We start from the raw sequence: 25,525 nt of genomic DNA on the forward strand, positions 1-25,525 counted from the left end.
TGTCAAATTTTGGTTTATATTTAAAAATAAATAAATTAATGTTGGTCGACATCAATGGTTACATATAATATTTTTTTTTAAATTATGTTAGTATATGAATCCAAATTGCGTATAATCTCTCGATCCACAGATATATTATTATGATACGACATACATTGTAGACACGTTGCGAAGAATGACCGTGAGGGTTCTTAAGTTCAAGAACGTTCAACTTTTCATTAATACTTTAATATAATAAATACTGCCATTTACATGTGTACATTATAGATAGAATAAAATTTTATACAATTAAATGCCATCAATATTAATCATTACTTTTTGTTAATATACGTTATGAATAATCAAAAATAATCTGACTACTGAGTGAACAAGGTATTCGTAAATATGATATATCTTCTTTTTGTATCCGAATATTATTTGATATAATTTTAATGAAGAAATACAATTTAGTTAGGTCTTATCATATTTTAATATATCTTCGTTATTATAGTTATTATAATATTATATTATGTATTCACAATTCATTAGCTTAACAATTATTATAAATATGTGCATTTATACAATGTAGTATTTGAATTTTGTTATTTTGTTTTGTTTTAAATTTGAAACTTAATTTTATTTATTGCTGAAATGAATAAAGTATATATTTTACAGTTTTTTTTTTTTTTACTGTACTTAAATAATAAAGTATATGTTTTGTATTTAATCTTAATTTTAATAAATAATACTTAAGTATTTTTTGTGTCAAAAATTTAATTTTACTTAGAATAATTATTGACAATGTAAAAATTAGTTTTCATTTGAAAATTGTATCAATATAGAACACTTCTTAAATGGTTTAAAAATCTAAGAACTGGATAATAATGAAGCCGAAGTATAAATAAAAATTCCAATAACTACAGTATTGAATTCAAAAATAGGGGCAAGCATACTTGATGAATTGCGATGAAATACAGCCACTGTAGGTAGATTTTAAAAAATAAAGTTCTTTTTTTTTGTATATAATATTAAATATAGGTTATATAGACATCTATAGTGAGGATAATTGTTTTAAACATGAAATTAATTTTGAATCATCTTATGTATAATTAAAACTACTAATAAGTATATTAAAAATTATTAATAATGCAAGATTGTCAATTAGGCAGTATTAAATTGTTTACCATTATATACGTTTTTGGGTTTAGATTTATTATCTTTTTCAACATTGTGGCATATTGTGTCTGAATTCGATACTGGAATTTAAGTTAAATATTAAAAGACTAATCAAAGTTATTTTCATAATATCGTTTATAGCATTGTTGTACTGATAAAAATAGATAGACAACAAATGGCTTATTAAACGACATTGAGAACTTCCTGTATTTACCAATATATATTAAAAATGATGTCGAACGATATCGTAATATATCATATAACATTTTTAATATTGAATTTTATTTATCATGTGTATCATATAATATGCATATTATACTTCAAGAGGATTTTAAAATCACAATAAATATTGTTTTTTTTTTTTAAAAAGTATAGTATTTTTCAAAAAAAATATTGATTTAACATTTAATAGTTAATGTTATATTATTACCTACCTATTTTATAGTATAAGTTTTTTACAAAGGTTCTTCGATTTTATCTCACATCACACATTTATTGCTATAATATTCATATTATTATTCAGTGAATCACATAATAATATATTCTTTTAAAAATTATTCCAGTTCAAAAATAATTTTGAATGTTTCGATCTGTATACATAAACTATATATATTATATATTATATACATTTTTATTATAACTTCATGTAAATACGTTTTAGAGTATTCCATCAGAAAATTTTCATTCACCATTGTACTTGTACTTTCCATTTAGGGTAAGTATTAGCATCTCTAGATTTTGGTTAAAAAGTATATCATGAATTCGGTAATATTTGCTAGCAAATTAATTTTTATATTTTATAATTATTCAAGTTAAACACATTTATCAAATAAAGATTATATGTTAATACATTTTGTATTGTATTTGAGTCTAACAATTTCAATACATTCAATGCTTTCCATTTATTATATTTAAACTGGTGCAAGTTTATACTATTAATATTCTCTCCTCACGTTTTGAATGGAAAACATATAGGTATATCAATACCACGATTATAATCAGTTCTTGGAAGAATGTTTTAAACTGAAAACGTATTCGTACGAAGATATAATGTTATATAATATATAATATTATCATTGATTATCTAACAATTCAAATAAACTTACGATTTTTTAATCGTACTTAAAACATTAGGTATAGAGATATTAAAGACAACCAGACATGATATTTGGTCAATATGTTATTTAGAGTATGAGTAGGAGAACCTTGTTAGGCAATGCGCCTGGATTTTATGTAACAATTTTTGTGATTCAGATAATATAATAATAGGTAGTCTACGTATGTAATGTATGTGAAAATTATACTTTGTTTGTAGTCGGAAATATCATAGCAATAATACAACAGTAGATATAACTAGTAATTAGTTTTTATTTTTAAGCTGAATTTTATTGAATATTGCAGCTATGTTTTCAGGAGATTTACCTCTTAAATCATTACACAAATGTGTAAAAAACAGAGATATGCTTTTTATTATTTGGCCATTTGGGTTGTAATGGGTTGTAAGTGTGTAATGCTAATTATAAAATTAAAACTTAAATTATAATTTTAAATAAAATACGAAAATCAAAACACAAAAACTTTTTTATAAGTAATCGTGTTAGTTAGGACAAAATAATTAATATGATTTAAATTATATGTTTTTAATACAATATTCAATGAATTCAATTAAAAATTAATAATAATTATCAATAATCGTTATATTATGTAAAGAATAAAATATTTCATACTCTATTGTAATATTGTATATCATACATAAAATATTATATACATACTTTTTTTTAATCCGATTGACCCAGATCGTATAGGTTCTTGTGCACAAAAGTTTCCGATTGTTTTGTGTCTTTCACCATATCTTGAATATTGTCCCCTTATCTTATCATATTACTTTCAATTTTATTTTCAATAGAATTTTTATTAGCCCACTTTCAAGTATCATTTTGAAGATCTTCTGTTCAATAAAGTATAAACACAAAACGTGTTTAAACCATTGTAATATATTCTGTGTAAAGGTTAAATAGCTTTCTTTAGCAATTTCAGATACTACTTTATTGTATTATTTACTGTAGTTTTTTTATTATAAAATAATCGTTTAATGTTAATCCAATATTTTATCAATAGATTTCATAACGTATTTTGAAATGTATTGTTTTTAACTTAGTTGTTGAAATATTAAGTACACCTTTTAATAATTTTATTTTTATTTATTGTATGGTGTCCAATATCATGATAGAAGTAATATTGTGGTCGACTTAGTTAAAGTCAAATATCTCAAATACACATGGGCAATAACTACAATAATTTGTTTGTTAATATCTAACAGTTGTTTTTCTTACTATATATATACCTATTTATTAAATTTTAAATAGACTTACAACTAAACTTCATATGTAAAGACACTAAGAATTCTTGTATTATATAAACTAATTTCCAGTGGTCGAAATAGCTACAGAAGTAGTAAGGTGCCTGTTGATGTTTAGGAGAATTCTTCAATTATTACTCTGTTTCTAGTTTATACATAATTACAAATATTAACTTTGTCAAAAATGTTTGCAGTTAACTTGGTTTTTATTGTTATAAGTTTTAATGTGATGTGTAAAAGGGCAAACTGGGTTCCAACTGTTTAAAAGTACCTATAGGTACTTATTTAACCAAATTGTTATAATCAAAATTATATTGTGATATTATGCTCTATTTTAGTGAAATAAATGGTTATACTAACGATTCAGTAATGTTATAAAATCAAATACATTAAAAAAAAAAAAAACAAGGGTTTAATAAATTATGTATATTATTCAAATTTTATTTGTTACGTACAATATGTTATATTTCAGACCCCTACACAAACTCCTTTAAAGTAGAAATAAAGAGATTTAAAAAAAATGTATTCTAGATTAAAATATGTTCTCAACCAATTATATTGACAACATAGATAATATTTTGACGATTCTACAGCCGAACAATTTAATTTATTTTTCATTCTTTGTTCCATATTTATATGTGTATAATATACACTGTGTATACTGTAGAGTATAATATCAATAAACTCCTGTGCATTATATATATGTTATTTAAATTCAGTTCTTTTGTCTGCAAATGATAAACGTTAAGTGTTTCAAAAAAAAAAAATATATATATATATACGAATGATTACATCATAAATATATTGTCACAATTAAAAAAAATCTATAACATCACTATTTTATATACTTATAATATATATGTTTTAATGTTTTAAAAAATATTTATTATAAAAAATACCAACCATTGTTATATAATCAATTGAAAATTATTTTAAATAAATTTTATGTTTTTTAAATTAAAATATTGATAAAATTAAATAAAAACAACTTAGAATGACCTCAATGGTATTAAAAATTTAAAACCGATTGATAAATTGTCCAATTATTTCAATTTATTAGTCGTTTTATACAAACTGATTAAAATTAATTCTATACATTTTACACTCAGTTCTTGTTACTATTTGATAAAAATAATTATTATAAGCATTAGGAACTAGGCTCTTTATTGTATATTGATTTAATGTATAAGGTAAGATTCAACTTATAACTTACTCATATCAATACAAATTGTAAATAATATGTAAATTTTTTTTTATTAAATTAATTTAAAATTTATATTACTAAAATGCATTATAAACTAATATTCATTTTTTATTTAATTTTAAAATTGTTAATAATAATTTATTAATCAATTTGAACCTTTTATACAGCTATTTAAATTAAAATCATCAAAACAACATAGTAATTTTTGGTTAAAATGTCATATAACTGATACAACTTAACCCAATCAATTCGTTTATCTATTTTGTATGATAAATAATTTTTATCATAACTCAATGAATAATATTAAAATATCAATTTATTAATTTCCTAAATTTAAGTTATTTATTTGTGTTAAATACTTAAATGCAATTATTATTGACAGTTTTATCTCTAGATGACTAAGCTAATATAATACTTTTAATTTATTATTATATGTTGTTTATTATTATTTATTATATTTTTAAACCATAATCGTTTTTAAAGGAACAAGGCCACATTTATTGTACTACCTTTCTATGCTAATAATGATTTTGGATTATTTATATGTTTTTAGGTGACCTACTGTTATTAAAATTCTGAGAATAATTTTTTTAATGTTATTGGTATAACACTTATAAAAAGATGTTTTATACATTTTCTGTTAAACAATTTTTAGGTTAACTGCAAGGTGAGTAAAATTTTAAAAATCGAATTGAAATATTCATTTAAGTATAGTTATAAGTATATTTTTATAAACATTTAATCACCAAATCAATTTTGCTTATAATTTTCTTAATTTTTTATATGTTGACTTGCAATGGCGCAACCAGAAATTTTGGATTAGTATGTATGTGTAGTAGTAGAAGCGGGAATAACAATAATTACCTGATTATAAACAAGATATTATTGATGTTTAGTTTTAATTTTTATGGTAAAAATAAAAATTATTTTTACAGTACTTCACGAGACATTAGTCATTTAATAAATAACGTATAATCAATTCCTCATAGATTTAAAAGTTTTTACAACTTTTAAATTTAATATAGGCAGGTATTGAGGACATACCATTGTTTACCTGTTAATCAAGTTAACGTGTATATTTTATATTTTCGTATATATTTTATGCATATCTGTATAACTTAAATACGATTATTCAAATTAAGATAAATGGAACAAAAACGTAGTGTTTACAATTTCAATGTACATAAAATAATATGAGTATCATTAAAATCATAGAAATGTGCAAATTATTATGCAGTTAAATTTTCAATTGTTGTCGTCAAATGCTTAAAAATAGAGTACAAAGTTTCTCACAAATTGTTCTTACAGAAGTATCTAAAAACACGGTCAAAAATTTTAATACGTATTTTAAGTTAACATTTTGACGAAATTAGATATTCATATGAAAAATAAAGATATCTGACCCGACCTACTCTGACTTATCATACCTACTACTCATAGAAAAATAAATGACTAGTAATACAAACACATTACCTACTAAATATATGACGTTGATCCACCTGTATCGTTTGTTCAGAATCATTTTTCTAACATATAATAATTTATTATTGAATTTAAATTCAACACATTAATTATTACAATAGCTTACTCAGTGAGGAGGTATAATTTAAATCTAATATATAAAACAGTGAATACCAAGTGCAAAAAATTAGTTTCTGATTTTTATTTGTAAGACATCGTTGTTGCACTATATAATTAGGCAAATATATGTTTTATATCTATAGAATAACCGTTGTCGCTGATCATTTGATCGAATAATAGATTTCTGTAGACAAAATAACTTGATCTGATATAATAGTAGCACGTCGTTTAAAATATGATATACTAATCACTGCTAAAATATTCATATCTAGGATAATTTCCACCATTTATAATTTTTATTTATTTTTTAAGGAATATATTTTGTAGTTTTTATTATTAGTCTAACTAGGTATTAAAGTATGTAGGAATAGTAAAGTTCACACAGAGTCTACTCTGCTGTTGGTTATATAAGAAAAGGTATTAAAATATGTGAATATGAATTTTTTAATTCAAAATTTCAAATCTATTATTGCATATGTTCTCGCGATACTAATGAAGTACAAAATTTAATTGAATTGGATCGAGTTGTGTAAAATTAATCTAATTGAATATGTACTTTACAATGTTCATTAACTATTTTCAAATTGCATGTTGGTAACAAACAATTTTACTTACGACTAATTTTTATTTACTTGTGTAGTTTAACAAAATAGTTTTGTTTCCCTGTGACTCTTCTTGTTATTTTGTTTTTTTTTATTTGTATATCAATATTTTAGTTTGGAATAGTTTCAATTTTACATGTAGGAAGCTATTAATAATTATTATACCAATTTAATTTACTCCTATACAATATAATCTTAGTAAATACTAATAGGATGATACCGATTAACCAAATTTCCTATACTGGGAACCCAAATTTATTACACGAATCTTATCCATCGACTTTTTTTTTGCCTTGAAAAATCATAGTTAACTTTCACCTTCGGTTGAGTTTTTTTTATTATTATTACACGAGTGTTTTTACCGGTTTCGATTACGTGATACCCAACCATTTATATCCTGTGTGTTTTTACCATTCAATTCCTGTAAATAAAATGTTAGTAGTAGGTGCCTACGATACATACGATACCTGCTTCATAAATCTGTAATCATTCTTTCATAACTTAAATAGTTAGTTCGCAGAAATACAATCCACATATTCAATATTTACTCGTGATTATAATATTATTATTAAAGATGTGTCACACCTAGGTATACTTAAATTACAACGATAACATTTTCAATCATATTATTATTAATTTATTTTTTATATACCTAGAACCTATTGTATTACGAAATTGATTTCGCGAATAAATTGTAGTGTGTTGTTTGCATTTTCATCGATATTTACATTAGTACTTCTAAAAATTTTTATCAAGTATGAAAATTCACAGAAACTTGTATACGTAACTAGTAACTACACATGTGCTTTATATTTATGTAGGAATATTATATGAAATTAGATAATGGCAAGTAACTTGTGTGTTAAGAACGGGTCAAGAACGCATTAGAGTGAAAGGAGGAGAGTGAAGGATAGGCAGAGTGAGGTTTTTATTTTTCTTTCGTTCTTACCACTAATCTGTTGCATTTCATTACTTTAATATGGATTGTTACATCTATTTAAGATTAAATCGTCGATTATTATAAAATATATATTATAATTCAAAATATATAAAAAAAATAACATAAGTAAACATTTAAAAACGTTCGTAATACCAAAAAAAGAAAAATATTATATATTATGTTCATGGTCGGTTTATATATATATATTTTAATAACAAATAATCAACTTACAAATAAAGAATATGTACGGAGCACTTATTGTAGTAACATAAAAATATAATTATATAAACATTACACAGTAGGTACCTAATATTACATATTACTATAATAAATTAACTTAAATATTTCTATTACAAAAATACACGTTTGATTATGTTATCCGTATTCCAACATAAATTATAATATATTAAGTGACTCCTGTTTTATATAATTATTGGATATTATCATCGATAATAAATTATTTTATATATTTGTCATTTTTTAATTAGGTTTATTAAGGTTAGATCTATTGATACATTTTTTGATTAAAATCAATGTATAAGACTATTAAATTAAGTACCGAATACTTACAACTTCCAAATTATAAATTATGATAACTATCAATTACGTGATACATTACACTTAATGTGTAATAAATCTAGACATTTAATCATATATATTATATTATAAAAATAAAACTTTCCAAATACTCATAGTAAGAAAATTTTAACCAATATAATGCTAATAATTATAATTTAATAAGTCAAGATAATCTTAAGATTGATTTCTTGGCCTTATGATTTTAATTGTTTACCTATATTTTATTTTACTGTGTTTAATAGTACCTGACTAAAAAATGTATTTAATTTATATATAGGACATAGGTAAATAATAAATATATATGTTGGATAGATATTTTTATAAATAATACAATGTTATATTAAAAATATTTTTTGGATTTTTACTTAGTATTTCAATCAAATGAACATTGTCTTAAGATACATTACTTTCTCTTTCAATATTACAGAAAATATATTATCATATGCTATATAAGAATAAAAGAACAATAGTAATAAAATAAAATATTACGTAGGGACCTAATTGAATTTTAATTGTACTTGTAATATAATAAAGACATATTCAAGTATTAAATTCTTTTGAAATTGTTTAAAGAGGCAATAATATATTATCATAGAAATGAATTAATATAGTACTAGCTATAATGTTAACTAAGTATTCAATATATTATACGATCATATGTTATACGTATAATTTAAATTTTTAAATGGAATATAATATAACAAATTTTGTTTATTAGTACAATAATAAAACACAATTAGGTCAAACATTTTTAATATAGTACATTTAAATACATATAATGAACTTATTATAAATTTGAACAAAATAGGTGAAATATGTACTTCCATAATATATATATATTATGTTGACAACTTGTTAATAATAAAAAATAATAATAACAATACCTAATATAATAGCCATTTATATTATAATTGGGGCAGATTTAATATCGTAATAATTTATTTATATTGTTTCCTTCGAGAACATTTTAATTATTTAACACGAATTATTTAAGTATCGCAATAAACATACACACTTATATTGTGATTATTTAAAATATAAATTAAAGCCGTACCTAACGAATAACAAACAATGCACATTTTGGTCAAACGTCCTATTATAATATTTTGTCGTGATATAGCCTTATATATTGTGTTTATAGATGCACCGTGTATTATTAGATACAGTCTTTGTAAGTGATTTTCTATAAAAAAAATATATATATAAAGAAAGGTTATATTCAGTATAACGGTTTAACATTTTATTACAATTATTTTTTATTTAAATATGATATTATTAAATAAATAGTTTCTTGTAAAATTAAAAACATTATTAATATAGTATATTATCTTATATTAATATAATTATTTTATTAGATATTTGATATGTACATATATACTCATTTTGTATAGTTGGTAAATGTTTCATTGTGATAAGTCATGACCGTTGTACTACATTAACATAAATCATTTAATTAATAATATAAATATAATAATTTATATGAACAGAAGTATAACATTTAACACTGTATTGCTTAACTATACTTAAGTAAAAACTGAAACAGATAGATTTTCTAATTTGTTCAAATGGTTATGGATTTCTATAGCTATATCGCTATTCGCTAATTGTTATAATAACTAGTAATGACCAATAGTAAAAAAATGTTCAACATATTTTTTTGGCTTCTATGCAATTGATATTTTATCTTGAGTATGTAAATAACATTCTAATGGATTTGGTTGTATAAATATAATTATAAACATTACACGAGTTTATTCCTATATGATCCATATTTAAAACAATATCTAAGTAAAATATAAAATATACTTTGAAATTGATTCGAAGGTTTCATATTTTAATAGTATAATGTAAAAAAAAACTGTAAACGCAATAATCAGTTATAATAATATTAATAATAAAAACAACGTTACACCAATCGTTTCCTTGATTTTAAAATTTGTTTTGTCATATTCAAAATGTATAGCACTACAATGCTGTTTACCGGGAATAAATAATACATAATACGCAAACAAGTTTTGTGCTATTCGCCTTAACTAGAAGATTTTTGTCATAACCAGTTTACCGCGAATAAAATGTGTTAAATTTTCCTTAATAATATACGACGACGCCGCCGCCGCCGACGATTATTTTGTTGTTACTATATATTATTACTTTGTACGAAAATCTGAACGCAATACGATTTTCGTCTCTCACCGTCGATGCTGTTGGTTTTAGACAGCCTGGGAAATTTAAACGAATACTACTTATATATACTTACTAAAAAACAGAGTGGCATTGATGAACGAGATAAAATATAGATCGCGGGGATGAGTAGCTCCGTTCGGTTTTAATCCGCTCGCCCTGTATATAACATGCCTGTTGTACGGCTGTGCGTAAACGCCATACTATACGTTAAACAGGAAGCTGACATCAAATTAAATTCCATTCGAGACCGCTTTTGAACTACCGGCCGTTAATAACATCGAAGCAGTGCAACGGCCTGCGGGTAAAACCGACGACGACTCGTTGCAAAATATTATATTGTACACATAATATTATAATAATACGCGCGTGCATATGTGTGTACGAATGTTATATTATGGTATATAGTGCCACAGAATGTACTGCATAATGCTTATAATGTGTATGTATGTATTGTACACATTATATTATTATGTGTGTTTCTAGTACGATCGGTTTCGAGGTCGCAAATATTAGATGGGTATACGATCTTTATACATATATGTGTATCCACGTTTAATACACTTAATAGTAGTTATAATGGACACTCGGTGTCCTCAGATAGTCGTTGTCCAAGGCGATATCAGGTATATCTCAGTTCGATTCCTCGTCCGAATCGTGAGACAAGTGCTTTTTGTTTATTTTATTTTATAAACCTATCTACTTACCTGCTTAGTAATCATATTTTTAATTTTTATTAAAACATTGGTTTATGATTTCGATACGTTTATCACGTATACTGCAAGACTGCAACATCATAATAATATGTAATCGTACTATAATATTAAATCCGATAAACGAGAATGCTAATGATTTTGATACGGCGGCGAAACGCTTCTTCAATCACGGAACCTACAAATAATTACAGTAAATTTTTTGAAATAATACTATACTTTACTAATGCCATTTAACCACAGAACGTTAATTATTATTTCAAACATGTTTACGCATTAAGTGTATAACAATAAAAATTTTAAAAAAAATATGTATTTAAAGTAAATTAAAATTTATAATATCTTCTACGGTAGGTTTATACATAACATTATATGATTTATTGCTAATTTAAGTTTTAAAAATGGTTCTAATTTTGAGACAGTACAAAGTAATTTAAAAGTAAATTTTACGTGCTTTACGTATACATTTTATATTAACCGCACTAAGGACACGATATAGTAACATTATTATTATTATTACATTTTAATATGCATGTCATTTAAAATAGGTTCATTTTTTCACAAATTTATAATTACAACCTGTTTTATTGGATTTAAGCACTTAGTGCAAATATATTTTAGTCAAATAATAATAAAGTTAATTTTATTAAAATTATAGTTATTATCTATTGCGATTTCACAGTAATATTATAATGAGTAGATATCTTAAAATTATTATATATAATCACATTGGATGTTTTTCATGAAGAGAAAAAATATTTAAACAGTGAATATATATTTTATTATTTAGTGGTTTTGTCTATACAAATAATGATAATGATAACTAAAAGTTAATGTTATCATTTTTATTAAATTAAAATAAAGAACCATAATATATAATTATAGTCTTTATAGTATACATAATTTATATCATATACATTTTATACAGAACGATTCTGCAAGTATGCTTATACATACACCTTTTTTATATCATTTAAAAATGAATAAATCACAATTTTGAATGTAAAACTTTTTATTATATAGGTATGATTATAAATACCATGTTTTTAGATACTTATATTTTTTTAATAATTTTAAGGGTATGTCCTGTGCTATTTAAGTACCTATCATACATCTTTTTTTCAAATAATAACCATTTTTTGTGCTAAAAATTGTCAAGTAGATGATAAAAATTTCCATTTTGATGAAACTAAATTTAAATATGAAAGAGTAGTTTTTCAGTTATTACATTTTATGTATCTGTTACAAGGAATCCATAACAAATGTTTTATACAAAATATAAAATATATTATATTGTACTTATAATAATAGTGTACAAAATTTTTTTATAAAATTATAAAATTATAATATAATTTTCAAATAATCGTAGTAAGAACACTATGTCTTAAAAATATATTTCGGTAGAAACACAAAATTCTATTGTCTTTGGACCAAAGACTTTGGTACTTATAAATTAACAAAATACCTATTCGTTCAAATTTTGATTTGTATACATAAAAATGTATTAAAAACTTGTTTGCTTAATAATTTAAATTTGAAAAAGCGGTTCTCTTTGGAAAAAAAAGTTTGAATCGTCATAGGACACATCTGAAATGGTATAAAAATCCAAGTATTTGAAAATAAACTCATTAAATAATATATAAGAAAATCAGAATTTTAAAACAAAATTTAGATATGTTTGCCTTAGGTGAACCATGTACTCACTTAAAACTATTTTGTGGTTATATCATTATGTATAAAAATGGCTTGAACACAACAATCATAATATACTGTTACCTATCGTCTATCGGCTATCGGTAAATACTATTATCTAACCAATCCATCAAAAAAAATATATTTACGTAGTAATAAATTCATTTAAATGACATATACTTTTTATCAACCACTGGAAAGGTCATTCGCCTAGTTGCATAGTCCCCACTTCATTAATCATTATAGATCGGTGTACGCTATATGAAAATATCATCTCTCAAAATAATAATACATGTTAGAAAAAATTAATCCAATTATCCTGCTCTTACCTATTCTGATGTGGATATTGAACATTTGAACAATATTGGTACAATTATTTCACGATTTAAATTTATACCAAGTTCATAGATACAAAAAATCTATTAATTATTTTTGTTTTCTAATTTCTAGTCTTATATTTATTTTTAAAGTTCTTGATATTTTTTTCGTTTTATAATAATAATAACGATTATATTTACTAATTTTTAGTTAAATAGAAGTTTTTTTCAAGAAAATAATTGTTTAATAATAGTTGTTGATCAAAATCCTTTTTATAGTATTGAATTCAATCGTTTAACATTATTCTCACTTACTTTTCTTCTTTTCGTGTCTTAATTTTCAAATATTTTATAGTAAACTATTATATTTTATCAATGTTTTAGAACTAAGCATATTTAATTATTTTAATTTGTTTTCTACTTTGTACCCGGTTTTATTTACTATTATTTATATACTGAATAATCAAAAATAAAAAAAGTACGTAAATATTATGTATTTTGTTTTACTAAATATATAGTATATAAACTATTATTGATACATAGTTTTTACCCTTTGGTCCTTACCAGGTAATTTTAATCAAAAAAAAAAAATAGTGTAAATTATTTATTTTAACTTAGGTATATATAAGTTGACTTTTTTTTTCTTATATAAAATATTTCTCAGTTATCTTAATTAGTTAAAAATATTATTACAATTTACCGATTTAATATATTTAAAACAAAAGTTAAATTAAATTACTTTTAAGACTCTGTATGATGAAATCTTTTTTTTTTTTTTGAAGGGGAGGGACAAAGTATCGGTCACCGATTGGAAGGTCCAGCTAGTATAAGTGCCTGCAAATAACCTTGACATTCCAATAGAACCCTTGTCTGTAGTGTATCATCCCACCGATGTGTTATTGCTGATGGGGTGCAGAGAGAAAAAGAGAAAAAGAGGGGAAAAGAGTTCTATTCACCTGTTCGGAGAGTTTGTATGATAGGTTTAATGATCTTCCCAGTTGGCAACAAAAGGTAAAAAAATTGAACAAAAAACGATAAATCTTACTACCTGTCAAACATGTTTAACACCTGGGCTTACGTACATCTAATTCTTATTCCATGATTGAGATTTAGGGAAGATTTTATTTGGTGGGTAAGGACTAAGAAGCATAATAAACTATATATTCCATATATAGCAACAACTACATTATAATATTATCTCTGAAAAAAATAGTGTAACCGTCGAGTATATCTGTTTAAGTAATTATGCAAAATAGGAAATATACTGCCGGTATTTTGTGGAAAGCAATTATTATTTTGCTATTCGTACAATTTTTTAAACAGATGCTCTGAATTGTAAAACTTATAGAAACAAAAAAAAATATCTGGATACGTAGATATTATATGCACATGTTTTATTATGTTTATAAGTCCTCGTACGTTAAAATAATATACGTTAGTTAAAAAAAAGTTTCAAAAATAAAACTTACATAACATATAATATATTATATAATATTTGGATGTTATAATGTTAGATATATTACAAAATATTGAATAAATAAAATTATAATTATTAATTTATAACGATCACGTAGTATATATCGTAATGTCACATGATGCGTGCTATACATATTATTATGTATATCACATTTACTACGTATTATTGTTAAATGTTATGTTTCCAAATACTACTGTCACAATTTTTTTTAATAACTTGTAACAATTAATATACTAAAATACTTAAAAAATGGTTAACATATTATTCAATAATCAGTGGTATCCAAAATGAAAAACACCATTATTGATTTAATTTTTTTTGTTTTTTGTAATATTTATGAATTTTTAATTTTTCCATTTATCTCAACTCTCAATCAAAAAGTTCAAGATTTAGCTTATATTAGTTTATAAAAGTATAAAACGATTCATGGTTTAATTTAGCTTATTTATTAAGAATTTACTCGTATAAAAAATGAATAATATTTGAACTTTGAAAAAGTTGTATTGATGTTTTTTAAAAGTAAAAAATCTAGTATTTTTTTATCTAGTTACTATAGTTATTATAAGCATATACCATGGTTACAAACTGTATACTAAAATATAAATAATATATTAAGCATAATTTCAATCCATGTATAAATATTCAGTCAAAATTACGAAATACTTATATAGTTATATCAAATATTAAAATTAATTCTATTAAACTAATAATTGTGTCAATAAACAAGTAAATTGTTGTGTTGAACTAATAAACGGTTTAAAAAAAAAATATATCTCCTATCCTCTCTGACTCATCAAATATTATCTAACAATAATAATCTGTACTTGTATTCATACCATTATAAGAATATGAAATAAATTATCTTTATTAACTTGATAAATGAAGATAACTTAGTTTTTGATCACTGTTATTTATAAATTAATGTACAAATGTTGGCCTTATAATTAATTATATAAACTATGATAAATATTTTGTTTTTTATTTTTTTGTTTTAAATTATACATAATATATTATATATCTATTATATTAATGATTTAAAAAATATAAACTTGAACGTTAATTTTTGCAAAAATCAATGAGAACACTCATTCGTGACTCACAATAATAATAATAATTAAGCTGTGAACTATAGGATCAGAAATAGTTTTGTAAATAATCTGCGCATTGATGAAAATGATAGAACCCTATTATGTTTATTGCGTTTAACAAATCCACTTGTAACAATCATTTCATTTGTTATTCTATTAAGATTAGGGGTTCTCAAATGCTAGATTTAGCTTTTGAGTAAGTCTTGTACACAATTTAAATACTATTGTCTATTGGTAATTTATTGCACATTTCCGTGTCATAATGTGAATTATTCATTTTCAATCATTAAAAAATGTAAATCATTTAAATCTATTATATTTTAATGTTGTACAACTATAGTTTTATATCTAATTAGATAAAAATATTACGAATAAGATGTATAAAATATAAATAGAGTACCTATTACCTGGTTAAAGGACATTAAATATAAATTTAAATTATAATCACTGTAGTGTAGGTAATAGCTAGTAGTATCATCGTAAATCTATTACACCATCAGTAAAATTGAAATGATAAAAACATTATAAGCATAAACTAATTTGACACAAAAATGGTTTTATCTTGTTTTATTTGATAAATCATGAAAACTTTTTGTGGTTAGTTAAATTTTGTTTCATAAAAAATAAAAATATATAATTTTAAACTATAATGTAAAAACTAGATTTTAAGGTAGATGCCACATTGACATTATAAGAAAATTGTACCTATGTAAATTTGGTTTCATTAATTTTAAATATATAATAGTGTCACGTACCTTAAAAATATTGCCATAAAAATAAATAGTACAAATATTAATAGTATTTTTTCATTTTTATATTATTTAGATTACTTATGTAAGTATATAGTCACTGGATAATTTTTAGTAAATCAGTAGTTCATTTATAGAAAACTAACTTTAATTTTTTAACATGATTTTTTTTTTTTTTTTTTGTGTTATATTTTAAAATCATTCAACATACTTTAGGCCATTCTTACAATGTTCGGTTAGTGCCTGATAACACTAACCTGAAGAATTTATCATTAGTTAACCGATAGAATTCTACCGGTTAGTCTTAACCGACACTTTGTGCCGGACATTGTAAGAACGGTCCTTAATATTATTACCTACATATTATAAGTTTGATAATACTTTTATTTTTATAACATTAATAATTTAAAAAAAAAATGTGTTCAATAAGTGATAGTATTAGATAAAATTGTATATAAGTAATTTAACATAATTTTAAAGTTTGAGTGAAAGTGTTGCTCGTTGTCGTAAGTTATTTACTCAGTGTCATCCATAATAGAAATATGTCTTGTGCAGCCGAGGACACTCCCTATCTCCACTTTTTGTTTTAGTTACTAGTATAGAGCTCTTCTGGAGATCTTAAGTTTCTTATGGATATTTATGTATTGGATTTTAATCCATTTTTGTGGTAGAGGTATTTCCATATTATCGTGGTTTTGCCTAATCCTTAAATCCTTATGAACAATGAAGCGTAACAATTGGTTCTGAAATATTTGGATTTTTTAAAATATGTATATTTAATATTTTTTTAAATTTTAAGTTTCAAACATATATTATAACTTAATAAATAATTTAGAAACTCTATTTGTTTACTTAATACAAATAATATCATATTAAATTATTAAAAAGTTATAATATTATTCAATTATAAATATTTCGTATTAAATTATGAACTATTTAGGTATAAATATAATTCTAGTAATTCAAATTAAAACGTTGGGTAATATTTAATATTTTTAAATCTCAGTTTTAAAAAAAATATAATAGTGATAAAAATTCTTAAATTATTGATATAAATCAAACAAAATGAACCTTAAAACATTTCTTTTATTTAATAAAGAATAATATAGTTTCATTTGATTTAGTTTTTGAATTTAATTTCTTATAATTATGTATTTCAAAGGGTTTAGTTATAAGTTACCAAGCTAAGCAAAACAATACAAAGCTTTATACTAATATGAATAAGTTTATACCTATATTAAAAATTCAAAACACAATTTATAACTTTATAAAATATACTTTACTTATATACAATTATTTATGTATATATATATATTTGGATTAGTAGAAATCATACTAATAGAAAATTAAATTTGTTTATTAAATTAATAGTGACTTGAAGGGTATACTAGCTTGGTATCATAGGTCATCATACTTGTTTTATTGTATAAGGTGTAACACGACTATTTAACAAACTTCCATTACAAATGTTACTATATTTGTTAATAGTCCTGCTACATCCTTTATTATATTTTGTACTTTACAGTGTACAATAAATATTTGTTTTATGTCTGATACTTGTACTATAAAAATATAAGTATTGTTTATAAATTATAATTAAATAATTTCTGTTGGTGATAAAATATTATATTTGTAAAATGCTTATGTCCTCACCATTATATTTTAATAAAACTTTAGTTGTATTATTTTAAAATTAAACAATAAAAATTAGTTAATAATTTAATAACAAAATTTAAGTAATTATTTAAATGTATTTTTACATAATATTATGCATATTATTATAGATATGACTTATGTCTTATAATATTAAATAGCTTGGAAATAAATGTAGGTATTTTTTTTTTTTTAAAGAATAAAGTTATTTAAATGACTATTTTAATAGATTCATTGTTTGCGATTTGAATATTCAAAAGCTTCAAATGTACAGAGGTTTGACATAAAATAGTTTATTATTATTATTATTTACATAATTATAGATACTGTATTAGGTATATTATGTTAATTTTTTTATCGTTTTTATGCTTATTTTTAATTTATTTTATACTATTTATTCGTAAATGTGAATTATTAATTATTATATATAACTTAAAACATAATAAAACCATTAATTATTTGCATTTGTCCTATTTTATTTTTAGGAAAGTGAGCTCGAAAGATATTTCCATTCTTTTTTGGTTTGGACCTTATTATCAGGTAATGTTTTCCGCTTATATATTTTATATTGAAATACACGTTTAAGTTATTTAGTGAGAATATTTTTCCGGTCAATTGTATTATAATCCACATTGTCTACTGATAACATAATACAGTACGATAGTAAATGGTACAAAATGATACGTATGTAGCTTCTAATGCGGATATTATTGACACCGAGATGTGATATGTAAACACGGCACAGTTTAAATTTAATAGTGTCTTATTATGAGAATATAATCTTTGACTAAGTTCGATTATTTGATTTATTTCTCAAAATTCATTTATTTGGTAGTGTTTTTTTTTTTTTTGTATCATTGATGTTGTCAAATATTTATTAATTTTTTTGTTTGACTGTACTCAAAATGATAAGAATTAATTTGTATGGTATTTATTCTAGTAGTTAGCTTATAAATTGTCTGTTATTGTTATGCGACTATATTGGATTATCTATGTTTAATAAATGTTTAATGTATATTATATTATTATATCGAGTATAAACTGTCATAAAATTATGTTTACTGTGGATATGCATACAAAATAGGTACCATATATTTTTTTTTTTTATCGTTAAAGTATTTTAAGGATTACCTATTTGATGATTATTAACGATTAATATTTATATTTAAAGTACAATATTATAGTATCTAAGTTATTTTTAAATCGTATGATATGGAAGTACATAGCAGGCATGTTTACCTAATACTTTAAGACATATTTGACAGATTTTTAACTAAAACGCCTGGGGATCTTTTAAATTTTAATAAATTGTAGATGCATTGATACCCAATTGTTAAAAATCAATGTTTATGGTAATAAAATTATGTTCCTTGTGATTTATTGATAATATAAAATACTATTTGGTATTAGCGTAATAACTTATTATATATATAATATCGAAAACACACGTCTTTATTATTGTAATAAACTAATAAAGTATCATTCGTATGTTTAAGTAAAGTAATATGGCAGATTGCATAACGTTAGCTCACGTAGGTATGTATAAAAATATATATTATATTATATAATATATATAATAATAATAATAATAATAATAATAATACGTAGGACCAAATAGTCTAAAAACAGTAATTGTGACTCTTTTAACACGTCGGAAAAATCAATTAGCATGTACATGTGACAACGTTGGCTCATTGTGACGGTATAACAATTATTGTGCGCATAAATGATAATTTTATTGTCACCGTGCACGTCATAATAATTTACTAATATAATATTATACTATTATATTACCGCATGATAGAAGCGGATCGTTTATATAGTACATTGGTTTTATTGTCAGGAATTTTTTTTTTGCGCCAAAATCCCTCCGCAGAAGCGGTTTGATGTACAAAAAAAAAAAAAAAAAAATAAAAATTCTGCCGACGCTACACTATATTATACATTTATGTAGTTGGTGTGTGAGCGGCGATATAACGGAAAACGTTTCGGTCGTCGAACGAAGAAGATAATATCGCGTGCGAGATTTTTTTCCTACTACAGTTTTTCGTCTATTCTACGCTTCGTTTGACGCACGAGCGTGCCAATTACTACGGCGAATATATTATTAAACCATTGTAAAATCGGTCGCACTCGGGGAAAAAAAAGATCAAAAAAATCACACGGACCTCGATGCGTTATTTCGTCCGTGCCGAAGAGTTTTCTTTTAGGGGACGCGCCAGTGGGGGATGATGACTGCGCGCGCGACGCGTTCTCACACCCTCGCGGCCCTCGTGCACTGCAGGTCGAGAGACCCTTCGCGCACATCACACCGCAATCGCCGTAATTCGTAACCAAAGACCACGCAACAATACTAATACCAATGTTGTGATCTTCGTATTCGGGTACCACAATACGTGTAGGTACCTACCTATTATTATACACGAAACAAGACGGTGCCGGCGTAGTCGTCCACCGCCCTCCGATCGAGACGGGGTCTTCTCTCTCGATTACTCTCTTTTTCTCCGTCACTCGTCCGTCTCCCCGTCTCTCTCTCTTTTATATAATATTATTCCATCTCGTCCTCTCCCTCGCGTCCGCACCACACACGAGACGGTATCGTCAGTATACACGCTTAGGTACCTACGCGTACATATTCATTTATATTTGTGTGTATATATATATGTATTTTTTTTTTTTTCATCTACACGATATTATAATAATATAATAATAATACATACAACACACGTCCGTCTCGCGAGTCGGTGTATGTGTGTGCTCGTGTGCTTGTGCGTGTGTGTGCGTACCGGTTGCGCCGCCGTCACCGCATCGCGAGTTCACCGTCAGATCTCATTTCTGTAACGCATAGTAGAGACGGTATGAGTTCCGTTGCGCGGGCACGTCGTCAACACGTTACCGCTGCTGCCGTCGACACCGCCACCGCCAACGCCGCCGCCGCCGCCGCCGCTGTAGTCGTCGTACGTTGTGTAGTCGCGGGCAAATGAGCAGTAGTCGTTCCGCGCAAGGTTCGTGCTCTCTTCGCACACACGACATGCACCCGCTCGCGTTTACATATATATAATATAATATATTATTATCAATTATTATAACCGATGACATCGTCGTTATAATAATATTATATATATTTTAAAAAAAAAAATTCTCTATTCGTTTTGTGCCGCTTGTGATTTATTATTTTTATTATTTTTTTTTTTTATTACTATTGTTTAATCGCGGATTTTTTATTTATGTAAATTTATATCATATTGTTTTTGTTTTCGTCTATATTTTCTTCTCGTTTAAATACACATATACATATTTTTTCATCATACTCTTCGTTTATACATTTCGTATTCCATCACTCGCACTTCTGTCCACAACGCGTTTTTTCAAAGTTCATTTTAAAATTTTTACTTCCGTCTTGAGTATTGTTGGTGCCAGCATTACAGCCAGTCATCGCAACCACATTCGCGCAGGAATAATCGTTTCACCACCGGATTGCGTCGGAAAATAACAGCTCTATAGGTGAATATAACATAAAGTTTCTTATCAAATACATAGTAGTTCAATAAAATATAGTAGATAATTCCGCTACGAAAGATTCCGAATTTGAGTAAGTTGACCGTTAACATAAAGGTTGCTGCCCTCGTAAAAAAAATACCACCATCCATTACGTAAATGCACATTATCGGTGGAATGTTTCTCACTTATTCACAGTTTTCCGACATTTCTTTTTTTTTGTCCTATACTGACATTAGTTCTCGTAAAATATACTTTTACAGTATGCGTATTGTGTGTTATAGGTAGGTAATATCTTACATGAAATTACTACTTTTAAAAAATGATATAATTGTATATTATTCCGCTATAATAATAGTTCAAATTTTGATCTTAAATATACGCAAATTCAAAAAAACTAGAAGTACCTATTTATTCTCTCTTATATTATATTACATTTACTTCATTTTTTTATTTATCTAAAATTATGTCCGAGAGGATTTGTATGCGTGTCGTAAAAGCGTCCAAATATTATAACGACTCTTTTCTATTAACATCGTACTTGGTAACCGGACCACGGTTTTTGTAAGGTTTAGCTCTATTGTTATATGCGGTATTGTCTGCTAATTTTTCCCTTTATCCCCTCGTTACCATTTAATACGCACTCTGTAAGCTGCACGTATAAAGAGTGTAGATTTAAGACTAATATTAATCGAAATTATTGTACGATATTGTAATATTGTATTGCTTAAAATAATAGCATTTCAATATAATTTAATGAATGATATTATTTTAATGGCTTGATAAATAATTATTAAGTGCGTCGTGATAAATTAATTGAATGCATTTAAGTTTTTGTCGATAAAAAAAAATACATATCTATTTGACTATTAGCTTATTGGTTGGTTGCATTTTATTTGTTTAAGTAAAATTTTGGCCACAGAATCACAGCGTAATGTACACGGAAAGCTGTTTTTCCTCAGGCCATATTACATTAATAATGATTATTAGCTCGTATATAATATTATAGGATATTTACCTCTCCTGTAGCAGTTGTATTACATGTAAGCCACACGTTTGTACATAAAATATCTGACTATAATATGGACTTTCAAATAATATAATATTGACTAGGAAATTTATTCGACGACGACAAACGTACATACTACATAAGTGTTAGGTGTTTTATTTATATAATTATGTCGGTAGTTTTGATGTTGACGTTTTCTCAGAAAATTTAATTGCGCGAATAATAAAAAAATGACAATAATAACAAACAAATTAAAAAAAAAAAATCTAAAACATCTCGGGGCCATCTCTGCAGGACTATTTTCTTTGCGGGTAAACAAAAGGGCCATAATTGTTGGCTCGCGCGCCAGTAGGTAGGACCTACCTACTCAGCTACGATCTGACGGCAGGTTCCACGTAGTAGATATTAATATTATGTTATTATTTTATTTATTTTTTTTTTTTTGTCTTTTTCGCCCATTGTAATATTATTCGGTTTGACTTTGACACGATACGCTTTCACTGCAGCGATCGCTCATTGATGTTCATTAAAAATGCTGAATGCCTATATTATAATATGTAAAATTATTACATTATACATATATCTACGCTGCATACACATACCTCAGCTGGTCGTTAATGTGCACGTCATTAATTTATTGATTTCGCCAAAATCCGAAACGATTAGTGTGGCCCAAACATAATCGTTCCACTTCACTTTCTGCAATTAACTGACGTCTCAGGCGCGCGCACATACACATGCACAAAGGAAACACTCACTTGAACATTTACACGTACGCCTCCCGTGAGTATAGTATAATATGAATACTGCAGCAGTGACACGTGGTCATATTAATGAACGACGATCATATGGTAAGATGAGTAGAAAGACTACAATGAATAGTGTATGATTTTCTCCCTCAAGTTTCTGTTTGGTGAACGAGTTTTTTGGGTACTTATAGACGATTTTCACAGGTTGACATATTACTAGAGCGTGTCGAGTCCAATGGGTTTTTATCATTCATCGACCGCGCGATAAATAGACGCGGGAATTGCATGTTCTTTCGAGCACCCCGGATCCGGTTGGCACATCAAAACAACCCCAGGAAGCTGTTTGAGATCAGTATAACAAAAAAAAAAAAAAATGCCCCCGATGACATCAATATGCCTATATAGCATACGATATATATATTATCGTATATTATTATTCGTGCGTATAATATTACATCGTACACAGTGCGCGTGTGTGGCATTTTGAAGATGGATAATAATATTAGAGGTTGAGAATGTGGTACGGAATTACTGCAACAGCATGTCGTTAAGAATTCTGATGTTTATAAAAAAAAAAATATTATCATGATTTCATAATAATATAATAGCCGGTGATCGATTTAAGTATCAAAAAAGTAAACTATGAGCAAAATACGTCATGTGCGTCCTATAATCGGGCATATTAATTACTCGCGGCGGCGTCTCGCGTAAGTGATCGGGAAAAATAAAATTACGGCTTTCCGGATCCCGACTGAATTATCACACGTATATGCATATTTACCGTCCGAAAAAAAGGTTGTACATATCATTATTACAGCACACACGTTCCCTTCTTCGATGAAATGATGTACCGTGTTGTGGCTATTGCGTATGCGCATATTACGAAGGTATAACAATATTATGCATAGCATTATATTATTATCATTATTATTTCCTTAACATGCACCGATGTATTCGCACACGTATGTATAATTCACATTATAACATGGTAGCACGAATCCCGGCGTATACCTACTGGATACGGTCGAAATTTTAATTGCGCCTGAAATTGAACGCAATTCGTTGAGATGATCGGCCGCAAGGAACGAGTTTACTTCCACATTCTACCAATTACTACTACATTATGTTGCGGTAATAATATTACTATTATTACAATAATTAATTTATTTTCGTACGCGGAAGTCTCGTCGAACGCCGGGGCGTTTGTATATGTACAATAATAGTAATAATATGCGATATAATAAATACCAGGTACTTAACTATAATACAGGTGGTTTAATACATAATATTTTAGTATTTTAATATTTTTATTGTTAAGGGCTAGCCGTACGCGTTAAGTACGATAATAATTCCACGTATTTATATTATATCTGTACCTACCATTGTTTCGTTCACCAAACTTTTCTACGATTGCGTGTTTAATTGCGGTCTTATCGTCATATTTTACTCGTATAATATAATATTATGATGTGTAACTGTATTATAATATCGACACAATCAATGATCGAAATTACAATAATCACTCGAACAAATTGTCCACCCGATCGTTGTTTCAATCTCTGTAGAAATTAATAAATAAATACTAAATTGCCGTTTTTATCTATTTGACTATAATTACCAGAGCCAGGTCTACTGCGATTTCTCTGACAAATGTCGTATAATATTCTTTGAACCGATTTCGAACTGATGCCCAATACTTGTTTACCTACTCGACGAGTTTTCAAATTTGGACTTGATAGATCTTTAACACGTACATAGTATTGACGAGTTTTGGGTACCTACTTGTGACAAACTTGTCTTAGTGCGATTTTGAATGCTGATTTTACTTTTTTGTCCCAGGTTAGGTACCTAACCTCTAGTCTAAAAATACATAATATTTTGCAATGTTATATCGGACCTTAGATGTTATTATTTTTTCGTTCGTACATAAATCGATGAAATATACTTGGCTTTACTGCGTTTCACTTTAACCCAAATCG

At 25.6% G+C, this 25,525-nt stretch overlaps 1 protein-coding gene across 2 annotated transcripts in view; it reads left to right on the plus strand.

The window, feature by feature from the left end:
• Positions 1 to 18,811: 18,811 nt before the first annotated feature.
• LOC114125816 (phospholipid-transporting ATPase ABCA1) overlaps positions 18,812 to 25,525 on the plus strand; it is a 39,126-nt gene continuing 32,412 nt past the window's right edge. Inside the window, exon 1 of one of the 2 annotated variants that reach the window (XM_050198904.1) lies at positions 18,812 to 18,830. The gene's annotated coding sequence lies outside the window, so the exon portion shown is untranslated. Of the gene's footprint in view, positions 18,831 to 21,132; positions 21,795 to 25,525 lie in introns of those variants that run through there. The other variant, XM_027989593.2, reaches the window with a different exon arrangement.

Source organism: Aphis gossypii, chromosome 2 (assembly GCF_020184175.1).
Source record: "Aphis gossypii isolate Hap1 chromosome 2, ASM2018417v2, whole genome shotgun sequence".
NCBI classification, from domain to species: Eukaryota; Metazoa; Arthropoda; class Insecta; order Hemiptera; family Aphididae; genus Aphis; species Aphis gossypii.